The sequence below is a fragment of the Neoarius graeffei genome, chromosome 3, assembly GCF_027579695.1.
Source record: "Neoarius graeffei isolate fNeoGra1 chromosome 3, fNeoGra1.pri, whole genome shotgun sequence".
NCBI classification, from domain to species: Eukaryota; Metazoa; Chordata; class Actinopteri; order Siluriformes; family Ariidae; genus Neoarius; species Neoarius graeffei.
This window is the reverse complement of record NC_083571.1, coordinates 117,200,825-117,216,284: the sequence shown is the minus strand read 5'-3', so window position 1 is coordinate 117,216,284 and position 15,460 is coordinate 117,200,825. Positions and strand designations below refer to the sequence as shown.

Genomic DNA, 15,460 nt, shown 5'->3' with positions numbered 1-15,460 from the left:
GCGCCAATCCGGATCTGGGACGGGAATTCCATCTCACCTGAACTCACTTCCTGGTTTTCACCGCTGGATATTTAAACGCCATTCTCAGACTCTGACTTCGCCAGAACATCTCGTTTTGCTGTTCTAGTCATTTCTGTGCCTCATTGCGTTTCATGTTTTTTTTTCTCTCTAGCTTATTTTTCTGGTTCATGTTTTTTTGCACTAAGGTTTTTTTTCTTCTTCATGTTTTTTTTGCACTACCGTTTATTCTTGTTCATGTTTTTTTTGCATTAGCATTTTTGCTCTTGCCTGTCTCATGTTTTTGTCAAGTTTTTTGTCTCTTTTTTCCCTGAACTGTTTTTGCCATCTGTTTCTTGTCCTGTTTGTTTACCTTTTTTTGCCATGCCCTTTTCCCCTGGATTAAATCACTTTATTTATTGGATAACTGTCTGTGTTCTGCTTTTGGATTCTATCTCACACCACCACCACCCCAACAGTACGTTCTGGCCAACATGGATCCAACGGAACTCACCCGTCTGAGAATGGCCATCCAGCAGCAAGGGACTCTCCTCGGGACCAATCAACAAGACCTCCAGCAGATCACCCAGAACCTCGCCACCCTGTCCAACTCACTCAAACTCCTCAGCACACAGATGCAGCACTATCAAGCCATGCCTACCCCTGCCCAGCCGTCTCCTACTTCAGCTCCTGCCACTGCTTTTCTCCACGAGCTGAGACTCCCAGCACCTCAGCCCTATGATGGAGAGCCAAGTACTTGCAGATTGTTCCTATCTCAATGCTCATTGATCATGGATCTACAACCTCTGACCTTCCCCACAGAACGCTCCTGGGTGGCATATATCATCACGCTCCTCATGGGCAAAGCCAGGGAGTGGGGAACAGTGGTTTGGGATGCCGATGCTCCCTGTTGCTCCAGTTTCAAAGATTTCTCCGAGGAGATGGGGCAAACTTTTGATCACTCTCTGTCCAGCCGGGAGGCGGTGAGGAAACTCATGGAGCTGCAGCAGGGGTCCCGGTCTACCTCGGACTATGCCATCGAGTTCTGGATGTTGGCGGCATCGTGCTGTTGGAACGAGAGCACCCAGGTCCACGCATTCCTGCATGGCTTGTCTGACACCATTAAGGATGAACTGGTATCGCGGGAACTGCCATCGGACCTCTCCAGTCTAATGGACCTCGCCAACCATATTGACGCCCGGTTCCAGCAACAGAGGAGAGAGAAGACCCGCCCCAGCTTCACCTCCTCTCCACCTCCCACCTCATCCATCGAACCCATGCAGGTAGACTGGGTACAGGTGTCAGCAAAGGAACGACAGCACCAGCGGAGCACAGGGGCCTGTTTCTACTGCGGTCAGCGAGGACACATCTGCTGAGCTTGCCTGCTAAAGGGAACGAGACCACCAGTGAATCGAGGTGCCCTGGTGGGCAATGCTCGGAACCAGTCCTCCGCTGATCGACCGTTACTCCCTGTCATCATCATCCACGACAACCAGCATCACCATCTCCAGGCCCTCGTCGAGTCAGAGGCGGACAGGAATCGGATCTGCTCCGCCACTGCCAAGCGTCTGGGAATCCCACTGTAGGTATCATGCCGCCATTTTTGTGTCTAAGAACTACAACTCCCAGTCCTCTTCTGCGTGACCTACATCATGCGTGGGTGGGATCATCTATGTCAGTCTGCCATGCGCGCATAAGTCCAGGCGGAAGCTCCGCTCTTTGTCTCTCGTGTCCAGATTCCAAGGAATCTAGACGCACAAAAGAGATGCTCTCAAACCCGAAAACACTTCTTTCTTGCAAGATTCACCATCCAGCGCGTTCTGTGCTTAACCACTGGCCAAGGTAAAAGTCCAGAATAGCACGATCTTTAAACTCAACCTGAGTTACAACCGGTTTATTCGTATTAGAAGTGACGTCACGACTGCAGCTCAAATGCAGTTTTAATTTGTAATTAGGAGCGACCAGAATTCCTCCTGATTGAAGTTCTGTGCACATTAATCAGAGACTTTCCTTTCATCACGAACGACGCGTCGGATCAAGAGAAGTTCTCTGTCCATGGAACTGACTCACGGAATCGACTCACGTGCTTCATGAACAGCGAAGCTCTGCAATGGCGAACATCTTCTCAGAACTTTGCTAGAGGCAAGATATTGAGTAAAATATATTTGGGCATAATAATTAAGCTAGTTTTAGGAAGTTGCTTTATTGAAAGTGTGAATTTAAACCCAGGTTTATTCATTACACTATTAGACACGCAGCGTGTCGAATTGAATTGTTCTGTTTGTTTAATCTCATTTGTTTTAATAGACTGTGCATGTCTCTCTCTTTCTCTTATTCTTTTTACTAATATCCTCAATCTCCTTAACACACATTTTGACCTTATTAAGATTTCATTGAGTTTGGTAATGTTATGAGTGTGGAATCCTCTTGTTACTTAGAAAACACGTGCTCAACAGGCCTGACCAGGCCTGATACACTTTAGATAGCTTCCCTTTTGTCTTAGCTTAGCAACATGAAGCTAATCTGGGCCTACCTTGTGCTCAAACACATTTTGGTTAGCTATACAGAACTAGCCTTTTGTCTAAACACATAGTCAAGCCCCTCCTCTACACTCAACATACCAAAACATCAGATAAGAACATTCCAAATTTTATAGCTCCCTCATACACACACACCTTGGCTCAGGCCTGGGGGCCTAACACACACACACACACACACACACACACACCACACATAAACACACATATATACACACCTCACTGCTTGTATATATTGATTATTTTTATCTTTGTATAATAAATTCATTTATCATCAAAGCTGTGTGTATTCATCTTGTTGGTGTGAACAATATCTGAAGTCCCCAATCGCAAAGAATTCAAAAAGGTGCAGATTTATGTAATGTAGTAAGTGATCAATAATAATTTGGAAATGTACCATAATCTAGCTGTTTGGTAATTTATCCAGGATTAATGGTATGATTCACTAAATGATTCATTGAAGGATTCACTAAATGATTCACTTCAAATGAGACTGATTCTATGGTATGATTCAATTCAAATGAGTCAAAGTAAACGATTCAATGGGATTGATTCATTTTAATTATTAACCTTCAAATTTAATGAGACTGATTTAATGAGATTGATCACTTAATATCAATAATTAACTGATTGCACCTACACCACTACTCACCCTCGATGTCCCTCTCACAGTCCTGACACTCAATGGCACCGGCTTGACCACCATCACCCACCTTACCACCCCGCTCACCCCAAGGATTTCTGGTAACCACTCAGAAACCATCCAATTCCACATCATGAATGACCCCCACGTACCCATCATCCTAGGATTACCCTGGTTAACGTAGCACAATCCCCACCTGAACTGGGCCGACAACACCGTCCTTCCTAGGCTGGAGCCATTTCTGCCTAGCTTCCTGCCTGAACTCCACTCTACCTCCCGCCAAACTACTGCAGCCTTCAGCCAGTGAGTTTCCCGACCTCTCTCACGTGCCTCCGGAATACCTGGACTTAAGACTCATCTTCAGAAAGACCCAAGCAGTGTCCCTCCTTCCTCACAGACCTTATGACTGCGGAATTGACCTCCTGCCTGGGATGGCGCCACCCAAAGGGCGACTCCACTCTCTCTCTCTCTCTCTCTCTCTCCCATTGAAAGGCAAGCCATGGAGAAGTACATCTCCGAGTCTCTGGCAGCTGGGATCATCCGCCCTTCCTCCTCCCCAGCAGGGGCAGGATTCTTCTTCATGGAGAAGGAGGACAAGCCACTCCGCCCCTGTATTGACTATCGAGGTCTCAACGCCATCACGGTCAAGAACCACTACCCACTACAGCTCATAACCATGGCCTTTGAACTACTCCAGGGAGCCAAGATATTTTCCAAGTTGGACTTACGCAATGCCTACCATCTTGTCAGAATCAGGGAGGGGGATGAGTGGAAGATGGCCTTTAACACCACCGCTGGCCACTACGAGTACCTTGTGGTCCCTTTCGGCCTGACCAATGCGCCTGCAGTCTTCTAGACACTCATCAATGATATCCTAAGGGACTTTCTTAACATTTTCGTTTTCGTGTACCTGGATGACATCCTGATCTCTTGCTCCCTGAAGGAACATCAGGGCCATGTCCAGCAGGTCCTCCAGCGCCTGCTAGAAAATAAGCTGTTCGTCAAGGCGGAAAAGGGTGAATTCCACCAGAGCTCTGTCTCATTTCTGGGGTTCATCATCTCCCAGGCTAGGATCCAGATGGACCCCCTCAAGCTTGAGGCAGTCGCTGACTGGCCCACTCCATCCTTGCAATGAGAGCTCCAGCATTTCCTGGGATTCGCCAATTTCTACAGGCGCTTCATCCGCAACTTCAGCATGGTGGCTGGACCTTTTACTGCATTGACCTTGATTAAGACCCCATTCAAGTGGGGGGAGGAAGCAGAGAAAGCCTTCTCCATGCTCAAGCACAAGTTCACCACAGCACCCATTCTCACCATACCTGATCCAACCAAACAGTTCATCGTGGAGGTCGATGCTTTCGAGTCCAGGGTCAGAGCCATTCTCTCCCAGAGGGCCAACGATAACAAGGTCCACCCCTGCTCCTTCTCTCACCGGCTGTCCCCTGTTGAATGAAATTATGACATCGGCAACAGAGAGCTGTTGGCCATCAAGCTAACCTTGGAGGAGTGGAGGCACTGGCTCGAGGGGACAGATCTCCCCTTCCTTGTCTGGACCAACCACAAAAACCTTGAATACCTCAAGTCCGCCAAACGCCTTAACTCACGGCAAGCCCGATGGTCTCTCTTCTTCTCCTGGTTCTGATTCACACTCTCCTACTGCCCAGGCTCCAAGAACAGCAAACCCGATGCCCTCTCCAGGATATTCTCTACCCACCAGGAGGAGTCTAGTACGCCCCAAACCATCCTTCCTCCATGATCTCTGGTGGGGGCTGCCCTACTTGAGGTGGAGATATTCATGCAGAAGGCCCTGGAGCAGGACCCCGGAGAAGGTAACTCAAGCAACATACCACCTAACCTTCTGTTTGTTCCCTGTTCTGTGCGAACCCAGGTGCTGTAGTGGGGTCATGGCTCCAAGTTGGCTTGTCACCCGGGAGCTGCTCGAACCCTGGTGCTCATCCAACAGTGCTTCTGGTGGCCATCCATTGAGGAAGACGTCCAGGAGTTCGTGGCAGCCTGCGACACACGCGCCCAGAACAAGACAGCCAATCGACCTCCTGCCAGCTTGCTAAGACACCTCCCGACTCCTCATCGACCCTGGTCTCACATCGCCCTGGACTTCGTCACAGGACTCCCCAACTCAGGTGGCATGTATCCTCACAGTTATTGACCGCCGAATTACATGTATCCTCACAGTTATTGACCAGTTCTCCAAGACAGTCCATTTCATCCCTCTGCCCAAGCTTCCCACAGCTAAAGAAACCACCAAATTACTCATCCTTCACATTTTCCGCCTACACGGACTCCCCACTGACATGGTCTCCAACCGGGGTCCTCAGTTCACTGCGCAGTTCTGGAGGGCCTTCTGCAAACTCTTTGGGGCCTCCTGTAGTCTCTCCTCAGGGTTCCATCCTCAAACCAACGGCCAGGCGGAACAGGAGAACCAAGATTTGGAGGTGGCACTCAGGTGAATGGCGTCCAGGGATGCCGGTTCTTGGAGTAAGTACTTACCTTGGGTCGAGTACGCTCACAACACTCTCCCTTCATCTGCCACAGGTCTCTTGCCTTTCCAGTGCTGCCTAGGTTACCAACCACCACTCTTCCCCAATCAAGAGGAAGAGGTCACTGTACCCTCAGCCCAGACCTTCATACGCTGCTGCAGGAGGACGTGGGCATTGGCCTGGAGAAGACTCATTTGCTCTGCCCTAGCATCCAAGAAGCAGGCTGACAAACACCGCTCTAAGGCACCCACCTACCGGGTGGGGCAGCGAGTCATGCTCTCCATGCGCCATCTGCCACTCAGAACCGTCTCCCATAAGCTGGACCCCAGATACCTAGGACCCTTGCTCATCAGCAAGGTAATTAATCCATGTTCCATCAGACTGGCATTACCACTCACCATGCGACGTATTCACCCCACTTTCCACGTGTCACAGCTTAAACCTCTGGTCTCTAGTTCTTTGCTGAATCTTTCAGCAGGGATTACACACATGACTCAACTCATCAATTAATAACCAAAACCTTCATGGATTGAATTTAGTGTGTTGGAGATCTCTAAGTAAATAGAAGTCACTGTAGTGTTGAGATCCTTCACTTCCTTGTTTGAGAATATGGAGGCTTTTAAACTGTAACTGGACTGCTAACTCTAAAACCAAAATAATCTGGCAACCTAAGGCGAGCTTGAATTAAAGGCTTACGGGATTTAAAACATCCAGTCATTTATGGGCAAGGATAAAGTGGTGGTGTTGAACAGTCTGCTGAAGTGATCACATTATGGAGAAGTGAATCAGCAGAGACACAGCAGCTGACCTACTTAAGCAGATCTTCAGCTTGGACTGTGAAATACATATACAGTGAAAAACATCTGCATTAGTCATTCACTAGTGTCTAATCCATCCTGTGGGGAAAGTGCACAGGGATTCGGTGTAAACAAGTGTAAACTGTGGCTTTCTTTCCATTTAAAAATGTAAACTGAATGAGTGGTAAGATTTTCATCCACTTCAATGCCAAGCAGCTCTGAGTCCAGATGTTCAGCTTTCCAGCATGGGCTTTTTTCAGTGTGATGGAAAATATCCTTATGCCCGGAAAACCTGAATTGCAAGTTGAAGTGCTATGCTTCTATTTCAACCTCATATCTCATTACTTAACACGTTATTTCCAGATATTATCCCCTTTACTTCAACTTAATGTCATTATTCTGACTTAATAACGATTTAATATCATCATTATTTTGACTTAATAAGTCATTAATTTAATTTATGTCATAACTTTTGACAGATCTATTTATGTTGGCTTAACATGTAATACCCCACAAGCTATCAATGACACTAATTTATTAAATATTAGCTAATAATTCTTATTCTGTATGTTTACATTGCAATAACAACATAGCCCCTTGGCATTTACTTTTTTCACAAGTTGCAGTTTGGGGTGTCTTCAGAAGAAGAAGGCATTATTAAATAAATTAGTTTTATATTGATAGATTGTGGGGGTATTATCTATTAAGTGTATATATAATACAGTGGTGCTTGAAAGTCTGTGAACCCTTTAGAATTTTCTATATTTCTACATAAATATGACCTAAAACATCATAAGATTTTTACACAAGTCCTAAAAGTAGATAAAGAGAACCCCGTTAAACAAATGAGACAAAAATATTATACTTGGTCATTTATTTATTGAGGAAAATGTTCCAATATTACATATCTGTGAGTGGCAAAAGTATGTGAACCTCTAGGATTAGCAGTTAATTTGAAGGTGAAATTAGAGTCAGGTGTTTTCAATCAATGGGATGACAATCAGGTGTGAGTGGGCACCGTTTTATTTAAAGAACAGGGATCTATCAAAGTCTGATCTTCACAACACATGTTTGTGGAAGAGTATAATGGCACGAACAAAGGAGATTTCTGAGGACCTCAGAAAAAGCGTTGTTGATGCTCATCAGGCTGGAAAACGTTACAAAACCATCTCTAAAGAGTTTGGACTCCACCAATCCACAGTCAGACAGATTGTGTACAAATGGAGGAAATTCAAGACCATTGTTACCCTCCCCAGGAGTGGTCAACCAACAAAGATCACTCCAAGAGCAAGGCATGTAATAGTCGGCGAGGTCACAAAGGACCCCAGGATAACTTCTAAGCAACTGAAGGCCTCTCTCACATTGACTAATATTAATGTTCATGAGTCCACCATCAGGAGAACACTGAACAACAATGGTGTGCATGGCAAGGTTGCAAGGAGAAAGCCACTGCTCTCCAAAAGAACATTGCTGCTCATCTGCAGTTTGCTAAACACCATGTGAACAACCCAGAAGGCTATTGGAAAATGTTTTGTGGACAGATGAGACCAAAATAGAACGTTTTGGTTTAAATGAAAAGTGTTATGTTTGGAGAAAGGAAAACACTGCATTCCAGCATAAGAACCTTATCCCATCTCTGAAACATGGTGGTGGTAGTATCATGGTTTGGGCCTGTTTTGCTGCATCTGGGCCAGGACGGCTTGCCATCATTGATGGAACAATGAATTCTAAATTATAGCAGTGAATTCTAAAGGAAAATGTCAGGACATCTGTCCATGAACTGAATCTCAAGAGAAGGTGGGTCATGCAGCAAGACAACAACCCTGAGCACACAAGTCGTTCTACCAAAGAATGGTTAAAGAAGAATAAAGTTAATGTTTTGGAATGGCCAAGTCAAAGTCCTGACCTTAATCCAATGGAAATGTTGTGGAAGGACCTGAAGCGAGCAGTTCATGTGAGGAAACCCACCAACATCCCAGAGTTGAAGCTGTTCTGTACGGAGGAACGGGCTAAAATTCCTCCAAGCCGGTGTGCAGGACTGATCAACAGTTACCGCAAACGTTTAGTTGCAGTTATTGCTGCACAAGGGGGTCACACCAGATACTGAAAGCAAAGTTTCACATACTTTTGCCACTCACAGATATGTAATCTCATCTCATCTCATCTCATTATCTCTAGCCGCTTTATCCTTCTACAGGGTCGCAGGCAAGCTGGAGCCTATCCCAGCTGACTACGGGCGAAAGGCGGGGTACACCCTGGACAAGTCGCCAGGTCATCACAGGGCTGACACATAGACACAGACAACCATTCACACTCACATTCACACCTACGGTCAATTTAGAGTCACCAGTCAACCTAACCTGCATGTCTTTGGACTGTGGGGGAAACCGGAGCACCCGGAGGAAACCCACACGGACACGGGGAGAACATGCAAACTCCACACAGAAAGGCCCTCGCCGGCCCCGGGGCTCGAACCCAGGACCTTCTTGCTGTGAGGCGACAGCGCTAACCACTACACCACCGTGCCGCCCCAGATATGTAATATTGGATCATTTTCCTCAATAAATAAATAACCAAGAATAATATTTTTGTCTCATTTGTTTAACTGGGTTCTCTTTATCTACTTTTAGGACTTGTGTGAAAATCTGATGATGTTTTAGGTCATATTTATGCAGAAATATAGAAAATTCTAAAGGGTTCACAAACTTTCAAGCACCACTGTATGTGTTCAGAGATTTATCTTTTCAATTTTTCACATCACACATCACATTATCTCTAGCCGCTTTATCCTTCTACAGGGTCGCAGGCAAGCTGGAGCCTATCCCAGCTGACTACGGGCGAAAGGCGGGGTACACCCTGGACAAGTCGCCAGGTCATCACAGGGCTGACACATAGACACAGACAACCATTCACACTCACATTCACACCTACGGTCAATTTTAGAGTCACCAGTTAACCTAACCTGCATGTCTTTGGACTGTGGGGGAAACCGGAGCACCCGGAGGAAACCCACGCGGACACGGGGAGAACATGCAAACTCCACACAGAAAGGCCCTCGCCGGCCCCGGGGCTCGAACCCAGGACCTTCTTGCTGTGAGGCGACAGCGCTAACCACTACACCACCGTGCCGCCCTTCAATTTTTCAATTATATTGAAATAATTGCATTAATGACATGTTACTTAGTTAGTTAGTTAGTTAGTTAGAACTTTATTGATCCCCATGGGGCAATTGTAGCAGACACTCAGCCTGGGGAGCAGTTAGGGGCCTTGCTGAAGGGTACTTCATTCATTCCTTCTGATCCAGGGACTCAAACCAGCAACCTTTTTATCCCAAAGCTGCTTCTCTAATCACTAGGCCATGGCTTCCCCCAAATAGTGAGTTATTAAGTCAAAAACAATGAGCTACTCAGTCAAATAACATAACATCTTGAAACAAGTTGTTAGAAACAAATTAGATATTGAGCCAAAATAACGAGATGTTAATATCACATTATTTGATATTGTCATGTCAAAATAATAATAATAATAATCTGAAACAACAACATACTATCCTGAAATGCTGAGGTATTAAATAAAAAAATAATGACATTCTATCTTGAAATCCAAACTATTAATTACTAAGCTGTAATAAGATCTTGCATTTAATTAACAACATACTCAAAGTACCAAAATTTCATCTCATCATCTCTAGCCGCTTTATCCTGTTCTACAGGGTCGCAGGCAAGCTGGAGCCTATCCCAGCTGACTACGGGCGAAAGGCGGGGTACACCCTGGAGAAGTCGCCAGGTCATCACAGGGCTGACACATAGACACAGACAACCATTCACACTCACATTCACACCTACACTCAATTTAGAGTCACCAGTTAACCTAACCTGCATGTCTTTGGACTGTGGGGGAAACCGGAGCACCCGGAGGAAACCCACGCGGACACGGGGAGAACATGCAAACTCCACACAGAAAGGCCCTTGCCGGCCACGGGGCTCAAACCTGGACCTTCTTGCTGTGAGGTAATAGCGCTAACCACTACGCCACCTTGCCGCCCAAGTACCAAAATATTAAGTAGAAATAATGATATAGTTTGATGAGTAGAATGAAAACAATTCAACATGTTTTATAATTATGCAGCTGTATGCATGAGATAAGATGACCTAATCTATTTTACATTATATCCATGAGAATAAATGAAAAGTGTATGTGTCCTACAACAGAACATTCATTATCCGTAACCGCTTATCCTGTGCAGAGTCACAGGCAAGCTGGATACTATCCCACCTGACTATGGGTGAGAGGTGGAGTACACCCTGGACAAGTCACCAGATCATCACAGGGCCAACACACAGAGACAAACAACCATTCACACTCACATTCACACCTACGGTCAATTTAGAGCCAGCAATTATCCTAACCTGCATGTCTTTGGACTGTGGGGGAAACCGGAGCACTCGGAGGAAACCCATGCGGACACGGGGAGAACATGCAAACTCCACACAGAAAGGCCCCCGTCAGCCACTGGACTCAAACCCAGGACCCTCCTCCTGTGAGGCAACAGTGCTAATCACTACATCACCATGCCACCCTGCAACAGAACAGCAATCCAAAATAAAAAGTGAAATAAATTGGTATTATGAAGAAAATACAGGACATTTGGTAGTGAACCTAGGAGCATATTCAAAGACTAGCCAAGCAATCAGTCAAGTACAGTATATCAATGGAGAGGACGTTACAGATGCTGCTCATAGGATACCAAAAAGGTTGGAGGTAGTTATAAAGGCAAAGCTTGGCTAGACATGTTATTACCTCCGCAAAGGAGGTTATGTTTTCGGTAGCGTTGGTTTGTTTGTTTGTTGGTTTGTCTGTTAGCAACATTACGGAAAAAGCTATGGATGGATTGCTCTGAAATTTTTTCCAGGGGTGTGACTGGGCACAAGTACCAATCCATTAAATTTTGGCGGTGATCCGGATCACCTTCTGGATCCTGGATTTTTTTAAAGGATTCTTGGCGGAGGCGTGCGCTCTCCGAGTGCTTTTCTAGTTATTATTCTGATTTTTAAAATATCCTAATCTTCTCCATTTTGTAATAAGGGTATACAAACTTTTGCACTTCACTCTAGCTCACAAAGACAAAGGTTGGCCTCTGAAGTTTGCCCCGATAAACGTGTGACTCATGCCCCGGAGTCTGCAGGGTAAACAGTGTTTATAATGCTGATAATTATATGCTGTACTGTAAAAAGATTTAGACTTTTGGTTATTGGGTTTGCTGTGGTGAAGGCAGGAGGTGCTGATGGTTGCTTGGTGCGTGTTATTACTTGTCATGTCTAAGTCCTGGGCCGAGTCATTTGTCAGGTGGTTCAGGAGCGAAAATGCCAAGAGTCCACAGCTGCACATTGTCCCGTCTTACTCACAATGAGTCAGAGGTGATTAAAACTTGTTTTTGAGCACAAGCTGGCTTGAAAAATGTTTTTTTTTTTTTGTGGTGGCAAAAACATCTGAGAAACTCATTTTCATCATGAGCTGTAACATACAGTATGGATACAAATGTTCGTCACGTGTATTATGTTTATTTACGGATACAAAGTAATGTACAAGTGAGGCAGAATTAAATCCAGCTTTATATTCTCAAAGGTTGAGGGTTTGAGCATTGAAACACACTGATAATGTTTATTTAAATATTTGTGATGTGTTTAATGATTCTTGCCCTTATTTGTAAGTTGTTTGGTGCAGATACAGCCATGTTTATTAGAAACAAATTCAACAATCTCAAACCATAAGGAATAACAATGAGAGTTTGATGTTAGCACATAAAAACAAATGAGCTAGAGCCGTTTTTCTCACTTACCATTTCCAGCAACATTGATCATCATCATCTCATCTCATTATCTCTAGCTGCTTTATCCTGTTCTACAGGGTCACAGGCAAGCTGGATCCTATCCCAGCTGACTACAGGCAAAAGGCAGGGTACACCCTGGACAAGTCGCCAGGACATCACAGGGCTGACACATAGACACCCATTCACACCTCCAGTCAATTTAGAGTCACCAGTTAACCTAACCCACATGTCTTTAGACTGCGGGGGAAACCCACACAGACATGCAAACTCCACACAGAAAGGCCCTCGCTGGGGCTCAAACCCTGACCACCTTGCTGTGAGGCAATAGCACTAACCACTACGCCACCCTCATTAGTCATCATATTAATGAGAAATCCAACATGGAAATAGTAGAGACAGCAAATGTTGGGCTCGAAGTTTCAGACTGCAATGCAGCTAGTCAGGGCTAAATCTCAATGCACGACAATCGGCTGGAAAACAGATCAACATGTCAATGAAAGTATAAACAGATAATTTTATTACAAAACAAAAATCATGGATGTTATTTGTTCAGGGTGGATTTTTCCTTTAAGGACTTGCTCAAATAGTGGCTGTTTGATCATTTTTCCTCATCCAGTAGGATGCAGCCACATGTCCACTAATGAATGCCAAAGCATTACATAACTATATGTGGGAGTTTCCTAATGCAGACCTGAAATATAATAACCATGTAGGATTTTACAGGTTGTTACTCCAGGGTTTAACAACATATTTTAGCACCCAAACTCAAATCCTTCCACGTCTACACCCAGCATAGAGGTATACAGTAGTTATCAACACCAGTTACACACAAGATGATAGAAACTTTTATGTATGTGGTTTCCTCAATGAAAATTCTGCAAATGTGAGCATCAGCAATGCTACTACTACTCTTCTTATTCTGCTTTGTTTGTGTCTTATTCCAACAATTTTCTTGTTCACAAAATCAGTGATATCACCAGTTCACAGAACAGCGGTATTCTTGTTTTGGGAACTGAGCACGTTTTCCTTTCCATTTGCAAGAACTGAGTTTTAACCATTTAGCTAATTAATGCTGCCCTTTTTTTAACTTAATTAATTTAATGAGGACGGTGTTGGGGCAGTGGTCAATATGGTCTCACAGCAAGAAGGTGCTGGGTTGAACCTCAGGGCTGATGATTTCTGTGTTGAGCTTGCATGTTTTTCCTGCGTTTGTGTGGGTTTTCTCTGGGTGCTCTGGTTTCCTCCCACAGTTCAAAGACATGGAATAGTTAGAACTACCCACCCACTGGAACTGCACAAGTAAAATTAGTTAAAAATACCAGTACAAGGGCTGGATAAGAGTGGTGCCCCCCCCATCTGATATGAGCTACAGAAAGGCAAGAGGGGACTCGCCATGATGATGGGTCTTGAACTTGGTCTTTTTGACATGAAAGCCTTTGAAAGACCACACAGTAGGAAAGTGAACAACAATGGAGGTAAACATCATTGTATTTTAGTTCCATCCTGAAAATCCTGTAATATTATATATATCACTGCTAGTTTGCTGTAGACTTTCATACAAAAAACAAACAAACAAACAAAAGTCCCATGTTCTACCACAAAGTTGACTACTTATTACTAATATAATAAGAAATAATACATTAATTGATTTGGGGCTAGGCGGCACGGTGGTGTAGTGGTTAGCGCGGTCGCCTCACAGCAAGAAGGTCCGGGTTTGAGCTCCGTGACCAGCGAGGGCCTTTCTGTGTGGAGTTTGCATGTTCTCCCCGTGGGTTTCCTCCGGGTGCTCCGGTTTCCCCCACAGTCCAAAGACATGCAGGTTAGGTTAACTGGTGACTCTAAATTGAGCGTAGGTGTGAATGTGAGTGTGAATGGTTGTCTGTGTCTATGTATCAGCCCTGTGATGACCTGGCGACTTGTCCAGGGTGTACCCCGCCTTTCGCCCGTAGTCAGCTGGGATAGGCTCCAGCTTGCCTGCGACCCTGTAGAACAGGATAAAGCGGCTACAGATAATGAGATGAGATGAGAATGAGATTTGGGGCTAATATCAGTGAAACCCTCATGTTCTCCACACCTGGGTTCCCTTTGGACTGAAAAAGGGTCGGTTGGATGTAAAAGCCAACTACTAACTATCGCCATCTACCGGCGACATAGTGCAACTTCAACAATATTAACCCAGATAAGCTTTGGGCTCCTGACAGTAGATTAGACTGAAAGGTTTTAGACGCACTACACCTTGCAAGACGAGGTGGCCGAGTGGTTAAGGCGATGGACTGCTAATCCATTGTGCTCTGCACGCGTGGGTTCGAATCCCATCCTCGTCGAAGATCGCATTTTGAAGCGTCGTCATAGCTTCCAGCTCTCCGACTTTGAGTTAAGAGATTGTTCTGGATCACTCAGTTAAAGCTGGATGGAGGTTCATGATGTCTGTATTCCTAACCCATACCTGTGCTTATAGAATATACTAAAATACCTTATAAAACATTTTTCATTCAAACTTCAGAGTACTATGTTATCTTGTTTTGTGTTAATATATTATTAATAAAAATTATACCCTACATAATCTCTGTAACTGCTTCAGAAGCACGTTACAGATGAGCTGCTTGCTTTCTCTATACTCTCTCTCTCACACACACCTCCCCTCAGCCCTAGCACTCACAAACAATAAACAACTGTCCCACATGGCCACACCCCCACTTGTCACACGCTCAAGAAAGCCGGATATTATGTTCAAAACACAGCTTGCGACGAGGATGGGATTCGAACCCACGCGTGCAGAGCACAATGGATTAGCAGTCCATCGCCTTAACCACTCGGCCACCTCGTCTTGCAGAAGAGTGTGCACACGTCTGTGTATATATTTATATAACTACATGCACACAGCTGTCCCATTGTGAAGTGCTAAACAGGTGACTGGTCTGGTTAGAAAATTTACACAATTTTCCCAATAACTCTAGTTTCCCTCATGTTGTCCTCTGGATGTCAGTGTTTCATGTTAAAGTGAAATATGGCTGCTCATTCGAGCTTTTTACTATCTCTTGATCATTTTACTTCAGCAGAAAAACTTGACAAAGAGCAGACCCAGACTGGCTACATGCAGTATGAACATTTATAAGTAACACAACCCATAACCTGTATACATAGCCTTAATATAGGCC

General features: G+C 44.8%; 2 non-coding genes across 2 annotated transcripts; one reads left to right on the top strand and one right to left on the bottom strand.

Annotated features, from left to right (window-relative positions):
- Positions 1-14,544: 14,544 nt before the first annotated feature.
- trnas-gcu (transfer RNA serine (anticodon GCU)) lies at positions 14,545-14,626 on the top strand. Its single transcript has one exon. It is a non-coding gene; the product is annotated as a tRNA-Ser (tRNA).
- Positions 14,627-15,047: 421 nt separating this feature from the next.
- On the bottom strand, positions 15,048-15,129 carry trnas-gcu (transfer RNA serine (anticodon GCU)). The gene has a single exon. It is a non-coding gene; the product is annotated as a tRNA-Ser (tRNA).
- Positions 15,130-15,460: the final 331 nt, after the last annotated feature.